This window comes from Crocodylus porosus, unplaced genomic scaffold (genome assembly GCF_001723895.1).
Source record: "Crocodylus porosus isolate Cpor-Errol unplaced genomic scaffold, CroPor_comp1, whole genome shotgun sequence".
NCBI classification, from domain to species: Eukaryota; Metazoa; Chordata; order Crocodylia; family Crocodylidae; genus Crocodylus; species Crocodylus porosus.
The window spans coordinates 2,390,243-2,398,808 of record NW_017728917.1 but is presented as its reverse complement, the minus strand read 5'-3'; positions in this window follow the sequence as shown (position 1 = coordinate 2,398,808).

The following is an 8,566-nucleotide window of genomic DNA, read 5'->3' as shown; positions in this document are numbered from 1 at the left end:
AAGAATTCCTGGTCAAGCTCTTCTCCCTGGTTGGGAGGTCTGGAGTAGACTCCCACCGTTAAGTCTCTTTCCCCTCGACTGCCTTGTACTCTAACCCAATGCAGTGGGAGATGGACACAAGTACATAAGCGTACGCAGGAAGAAAGCCATGTCTCACCAGTCAACCTGCACAGTGAGCACATATTGACCAGTATGGCACTCTGACAGTGGGCAGGCTGGCTGCTGAATGTAATAGAGAGATGGGAGGGCCACTGCAGGTGAGGCAAGGCTGGGGGGTCTCTGAGAAAGTGCCATCTCAGGCCTCAAGGATCCTGTATGAAGGCTGGCTTAGCCATAGTGAGGAGAGAACTCAGAAGATATACTTTGCATCAGTGTTCCTGCATACAAATGGTGGTTGCCCGCCTGGTCAGCCACTAGACATTGGCTGGAGTCATTGCAGGACGACTGGCGAAGATATCTGAAGCCACATGGTGCTTGCAAGAGGTCCTGGAAGACTGGAAAAGGGCCACTGTGAAACTATAGGCTGATCAGCTTAACCTTGCTATAAGGTCAAATTTTGGTAAAAAATTATCAAGAAAAGATTATTGGAAAAGATTCGGAGAGCTTTGAATGAATTCAGACCTTTAACGTGGCCCCCTGATTCAATTCAGATTTGGAGAATTGGCCACCAAATTGGGCCGAATCTCCTCCCGAAGCTTTGCACAGCCCAACCTTACACTGCTGCTGGATCAGCCCATGAGGCATCCAGTAGTCCAGATCTGTCATGGGAAGGGTGTTTGCCACCCTTGATTTTGATTGTCAGTTGTAGTAGATAGCTGAATGATTTAGACATCTAAATCTAAAAGCTGAATCTCAACAGTGAAATAGCCGCAGCATTCTTGCTATGCTTGGCTGCAATAATGACTGCAAGTGTTGGGCTAAATTAATTAATTAATTACTCCATTTAGAAAAGGGGGTGGGCAAGACAGATTAAATGATCAGTGAAGCTATTCCAGCTTCAAAATTAGGTTTATTAGCAGTAGCTAACTCTAAAGCACAACTGGAACGGAAGAGCATGTTATTACTTAGGTCTTTTGCACAGCTCCAGGATTCCACTTGCCAGGCTTCCTCCTGGCACTGGACTGTGTGTGGGCGGGGAGAGGGAGAGGGAGAGGAAGGCAGTAGGGGGAGAGGGGGTCCTCCAACTGTCTTCTGTCTCTACAAGAGACTTACATGAAGATTCCCCACACAAACCTTCCACACAGCCAATTACTTTTGCAATTTTTTTACACTGCTTTGGATGATTGATGACATGCGTATTATGTGCTTATGGATTATTCACCAATCACCTTTGCCTATAGTTAGGCAGTCATTCTCTATCAGCAACCACTCCAGTCACTCATTTTCTTGCAACTTCTTTACCACTCATCCCTCATGTAGCCAATCACTTCTTCTCCTACAGCTCACACTTTGATACCTTTTGTTGTCAACTTTTTGTTGGTGAAATGAGCCATTGCATTTCTTTAACTAGACCAATAGGTCAAGCATGGCTCACCCCAAAGGGCAAGTGCAGGCTTTTAAGACTCCAGACCTCCATGGGTTTTTCAGAAAAGAAAAAAAATAAGTCAGGGTCTCAGACCAGCACTGATATAGATGAGGTTCCTGGACCAGGGAGTGACAAGTGACTTCTGGAAATAGGCCTCTGCAATGTGACAGGACAAAGTCAGAAGAGAAACTCCCGTCAGCCTGCCCTCAAGGTCTGTATTGTCATAGAAGCATGGCTCTCAACTTTTCAGAAATTCTAATATAATAAAAGCTATAGTCTGTCTGTCTGTCTGTAATGTTTTTGTCCAACTGCACATGTGCTGCTGAGAGGGTGGGCAGCAACTGGCTGCTGGGGAAGTGTATGGTGGCAGCAAAAGCTCTCCCCCCCCCCCCGCCTCCCTGCCTGAGGGTGAAGGAGGGGATCACAGCAGTGCTGCCCCCCACACCCAGCCCCAATATCTGAACAGCCAGCATAGAGGGGGAGGTGACAGGCAGTGAGAGTGAGGGAGGGGAGTGGGAAGGGGATGCAGGCGGACACGGAGTGGAGGTGGGGGTGTAGAGCGAGGCCACACCTGGAGCAGTGGCAGGGGTGGGTAGAATGGGGCTGGAACCGGAGTGGTAGGGGGAGAGGAGTTGGATTGGGGCTGAATGAGGAGCAGCAGTGGGGGTATGGAACGGGGCTGTGCGGTGGAGCGAGGGTGTGGAGTAGAGATGGGGGAGAGGCGGTGGAGTGGGATCAGACCCGGAGCAGTGGCAGGGAGGAGAGGAGGAGCAGGGCTGGGCATTGAGTGGCAGGAGGTGAAGTGGGGGCCACATGTGGAGCAGCAGGGAGGAGGATGGAGTGGGGCTGGACACAGGGCGGGGGCTGGTGGGGCTGGGCCAGATGGGGGGCTCCAGCCCTGCCCACCCCACCATTGTTGATGGGTAATTTGCTACTGTTATAGCTGCAAGGGCAGCAATCATCAGGTAGTTTTATAGACTTAAAACAGCAACTCAGTAGTGACTTTGGCCTAGTAGACTTTGGCCTCTGAGTTTATGTAACCTAAAAGTATACTCAGTACTTCATGAAGAGGAAGAAACCTTGAGTTATCATCTAATTATCTATTAAAATTAATGATACTACGGAGACATTTAGTGGTCGGGCTACTTCAGTTAAATATAACCCAAATCTATTATTCCTATACAGAGGATAATAAAGTCATATTAAAGTGTCAGCATGAAAAATCTGTTTCACCTCCCTCTAGAAACAGTGTCTGCATGTGATCTATTTGTTCACTTGAAAAAAATGGTACTTTAACTGGAATTGCCTTAAATCCACTTTGATATGAGCTCATATTAAGTGTTTTTTCAATCATGTAAGGTATCAGTATTACAGAAGTGCTGATGTCAACTGGATGTAGAAAAGAGAAATGGCAAGCTAATAAAACTCTTGGAAAGAAGATCTAGTCCAAATGCTGAATAGGACCTTAATGCAAAGTGATCCCATTCAGATTGAAGTAAATTAATGGGCTATATATAAAAGTAACCACAATATGGCCTATATGGCAAGGGTAAATAAAGTGGATGAAATTCCAGCCTCACTGAAAGCTGGTGCAAATACTCCTTTTGAGTATAATAAAGAAAACTTCCAGGCAGAAGTTAACCACAAAATTACTTTAAATTGGGAAAAACACTTATATTTATGCCAGCAAATAAACAGTGAGGTGAATGAGGTCACTGAACATGAGCCCGTGCTAGCCTGAATTAAGAACAATGAAAGAAAACAACTTTTGTGACAGTTTCTGGTAAAAACAAGGGCAACGATCTGCTGGAATCCACATGATAGCACTAATGACTCTCCATGACTGATGGAGGCCTAAGATTAGGTTAACTAAAGATTTTCACGGTAGCTAATGGGTTCGGAAAAATAGCTGAAGCTATTCAGAATACATTTTACACAGATCATTAGGCTGCCAAGAAACCCCATGTACTTTCTGAATAGCACCAACTGCCCACATTACTTGCATTTTTGGTAAGTACTTTAAAGACAAATTATTTATATAATCAATGCCACGACTGTGCGTGAAACCGAACCCAAACATTACATTGCTTCAGTTTGTTTTTGCTCTTTTAATCCTTTTTTTTAGAACTGAAACACAACCATGCACATGCATCCATCAGCATTTTGTAGCTGGAGCTCATCGATTTAATAGTGTGATTTGGGCAAATGAGGAAAATGTCATTTGTTTCAACAACATTCTATAAAGTGCGATTGTGACTTTTTTAGCATGATACATTATTTAGGCATGTGTTGCCTAAACACAAAGTCCCCTTTAAGCACACAGTCCTGGGAAGAGTTGTTTGCCTGTATCCAGTCAATGCAATTTTTAGTCTATTATAAAAAAAAAAAGGACTTCCTCAAGATCCACCTCTTTCACAAACAGAACAGAATTTAGTACTTAGTCATCTATCTATGGGAGAAATAAGATGTGTTTATCCTTTCTCCATATGTGATCCCTATGCATAAATTCATGCTTCACTAAGCACTACCCACACGTACCCTGAAGGGTTCCTCTTTTCTTTTTCCTTTTTGACTAATGCATGCTCTACAACTTGATTCAGTCTGTAAAATATTGACAGAGACAACTGCAACCTTAAAAGTATTTTTCTTTACAGTGAAGAGGCCCCTGAATTTGGAGCGAATACCATTTCTCCATTTCTGCCGTAGATAACAGCAGATTGAGACGGCCATGATCTTCTAGAGCTTGTCAGACCCGTTCCTCAGTGGATGCGTTCTTCATCTGCACCTACAACCATGACAAATGGGATCAGATCAGTCCTAGCTAGAATTGTAATACCGTGGTTTCTTTGTGCAAGTATTTAGTACTGCTGGGGGAAGAGAGAGGAGGGCAAGGACAGGCTTTTTAGCTGCTGCGGGTTTTTCTGAGTTTGATCAGCACTCTTTTCTCAAATGGCATACACATGGACAAGGTTCTTTGGGTAGATGTGATATGTTTTATTAGACCAGCGAAATAGTTGGACAGATCGGTTTTTGCAAGCTTTTGGGTACAAACAACCCTGCTTCAGGCATAGAGGGACAACCCTAAGGCATACACAGAATTTTTATATAAGGCCATCAGAGCAAAAGTGAAAGGAGAAAAGTCTTAAGTTATAGGTGGGAACTGAACATTAGATTTACTGAGGGAGCCCAAAACTGGAAACACCTATTGCTTGATGGAAAAGGATGGTTTCTGGTAACAGTTTCCATTCAAGAGGGAGACAAAATGCCACACTGAATGGGTGATGTTAAACCTGCATGAAAGAGCGCAATATATACATTTCCTTTTATTGTCTGAAGAGAGTCTGGGGAATAAAAATGGCTTCTGAACTCTGTTTTCAGAGATGTAAAGGTCCACTTCAAAGTAAAAAAAGGACCACAGGTTTACAGCTGCATAGACCTTAGTAATTCCCTTCTGGATAAAGCCAAACCAACTGAGCTTTAAGGCTTCCTCTGAGTTTATTCTGGCAGAGGGAACCTGGAACCTAAACATGAATATGTAACGTGGCAGCACAGTGATGCTCTTTGTCATTTTATGTGATTATTACTCAATGGACATGCGAGACTTTCATCATTTCTCCCAGATCGCCTTCTTTATGATGTTCCCTTAAGTGAAGAAACAAGTGATCCGTATTTTTCAAGAAAAATTCCGGCTGACCAAAAATAAACAAGTATTACTTTAGCTTTAAATAACACACACACATACAATCCCAATTATGTATGTGCACTGTATGATTTTTTTTTTACTGCCACCTGGAAAATGAGTAAGATGAATGTAGCAATTCAGAAAGGCAGAGTACAATAGGACATGGATCATCTCTCTGGCATGTTCTGTAGAGCTTTGCATCCACACCTGTTTAACAAACACAGCACCAGTAACACCATTTATGTTAAACACTAAATGATATATAAAATAGGTTCAGGAGTAAAGTGCCCGTTCTGGCAGAGAAATAGATATGAAGGAACTTGCTAAGCTGCAGCACCCTAGCTTCTTATGGGGAAAGTGAAGCTTTTCACAACCGATGATTGTTTGTGTTCTCTCACACCCCTCACACACTGATTTCTCTCCCCTTTGACCTTTGCCCAGAAGTTTTCACCAGGCCTACCACCCACTTCATGCCAGGCCTCTGAACATGTGTATGCCACCTTTATAAGCAGGGCAACACCTCCTTTTTCCTCCTGCCCGTCTTTCCTGAACAAGGTTATACCTATCTATGATTATACTCCAGTCATGTTAACTATCCTACCATGCTCCATAATCCCATAATCCCAGTTATGTGCCCCATAATCTCCATGATCCCTTTTACATGACGATTCAGTGATTCTTCCTGTTTATACACGAATGGGGAACAAACATCTCAAGTAGCTGACTGTCCTATCCTCTCCCTGGGAACATGCCTAAAGTTTCCATTATTGCTCCCCTCACTAAGTTTTTATCCACTTCTCCAGGCTCTTTACTTATTTCTGGGCTTCTGTCTCCATCCCCTGGTGAGCCTATTTCAACGCCCTCCTCACTAGGTTAGCAAGCCTGTGTGCAAAGACACTCTTTCTTCTTCCCGTCAAGTCGACTCTGTCTCTTCTCAGCAGTCCATCTTCTTGGACCACCCCCGTGGTCAAAGAAACCGAAGCCCTGCTGCCGCCACCAATCTCTGCAGCCATGTGTTGAACTCCCGGGTGCATCTGCTCCTTTCTGGGCCCTTACCCTTGACTGGAAGAATCAACAAGAACACCACCTGGGCCCCTGTTTCCTTCACCCTTGCACCCAGAGCCATGTAGTCATTTTGGATCTGCTCAAGGTCACCCCTGGCAGTATCATTAGTGCCCACATGGATGAGCAGCATGGGGTAGTAGTCAGAGGGCTGGGAATCCTTTCTGTGACATCTCGGATGTGGGCTCCTAGCAGGTAGCAGATCTCCTGAGCCACTGGGTCAGGCCAGCAGATGGATGGCTCCATGCTCTGCAGGAGGGAATTGCCAGCTACCACCACCCATCGCTTACTCTTGTAGACATGGCCTTGATCCTCTTTCCCGTAGGGGTGTATGACTTGGCCTCCCATGCTGCTGGCGTTGGCTCCTTCTCATCTAATGTGAGGGACTTCATACCTGTTCTCCAGCTGGACAGTTGCAGGCCCGAAGAGGAGTGCTGTCTGTTGCTGCCATCTTCCACCTCCCAGAGAACCTGCCAGTACTTCCTCTGGCTGTCTTTGCATGATGCTGAGATCTCTTTGTGCATTGAGTTTATGAAGGCCTCAGGCTCGCTGATGGATCTGAGCCTATCCCCCTCCTCCTGCAGCTCCCTTACCCTGATTCCTCAGAGACTCCACCAGACGGCTCCTCTCACAATGAACACACTTCTTCCCCTGGGATCACCGCCAAGCCAGGCCTGAACCTGGGTGGAAGTCTTGGCAGTCAGGGGCACAGATACAAGCAGAGGAGGGGCTGGCAGTGGCAGGGGCTTTGGCGCTACCATCTTCTTCCAGCCATCCGGTGTTGATTTTCTTGCTAGCTCCTTCCTCTTCTGCAAGCTTTATCCTGGAAAATGATCTCTCTTCCTCCTTCACTTGCTTCCACGCAGCCAGCTTGCAGAGAAAGATGGTGGCCAGGCATACTGCCCACTCAAACTCCCCAGTACCACTGGCTCTTGTGTTACTTTGATCTGGCAATCCTAGCTTATCTGCTTCGGTAGGCTTCACATCCTTGCTCCCAAATCAGCTCTGTCCTCCAAACAACCGTGCAAACTGTCTCTCCATCTACAGCTGCAGCACCAAACCTGAGCCAGGCAGGCCTGCTACTCACCAGCACTCAGTGGCTGCCTGGGGAGAGGACTTCTGTTTTCTCTCCCAAGCAGAGCTCCCACTCAAACTTCCCTGTTTGCTGACCCATACCAGTCCTGTGTAACGCTTTCAGCTTAGACTTGCCCCACCTCCTTGCTCACACTGTAATAAGCCCCAATCAACCATTTGTCACCCACCATCAGGCACAATTAATGTCTGTACTACACTTCTAGAAACCAGTTACTTGGAAGGACTTCAGTGCCTGGCTCACTATTCATATGCACCCAAACGGAAACCCTCCAAATGCCATAAATCCTTATCAGCAGCGAAGAAAAGGGGAAAGCTGCAGGCCTGGAGCCAAGAATTAATGTTGTTATGCCAGAGGAGGAAGGGGCAAAAAATCATATCCTCTTCTCCTCAAGCTAGAATAAGTTTTTAGAGGCATTTCTGCAATGGGAGTTTTGCTCACCTGGTCCTCTTCATTGCATTTCACCACAGAAGTGCACAATCTGACCTATAGCTGCTAAAAGGTACAAGGCACAAACCTAGTTGACTTATTCACCAGCAGTTGTAAAGATTCCTGACTGTACCTAACAAGTAAGTGCTCAATACCCATATAGTGGGTGTGCTAGGCTTTTTTCCCCCCTTTTATCTGTACTTGTGGTGTTTGCCTGGGGCAATGCCCTTAGTCAAAGTACAAAGGAATCCCAGGGTCAGTGCTACTTTGTAAAGCTGCTATTTGATAATGTACTAAGGGCACAATAGCAAATGTGACCCAGGTCTAGCAAGCAAACTGGGAGTTTTCGCAAGAGAAATGACTCTGGCTGCTGGTAGTTAGTTTGATTGGGGTGGAAGAGGCCTCTGCTTTGTCTTTTACTATTGCATTTATGGCTTTATAAATAGAGCTGTGGATTAAATGATTTAGCTCATCTCATGAAACTGAAATTTCAAAAATTTTCCAATCCTTCATCAAGATGAGATCGAGACCATGACCTTACAAAGATTCACTTCCGGCATGGGCATCCCTCAAGTTAGTGCTGTTCTCTGTTGTATAACCAGTTGCATTTTACTTAGTGAAGGAACTTGAACTTAAACTCCCCTGTTTGCATGTCCTGATTACCAAGTTCATCTGTCTTCTGGAGCGCTTTAGCCAGTTTTGAACACAAATTCCATCCTGAATGTGTGTTTTCTGCGGCACATTTAATCAAAATAAAAGTTTTCACAGGAACATC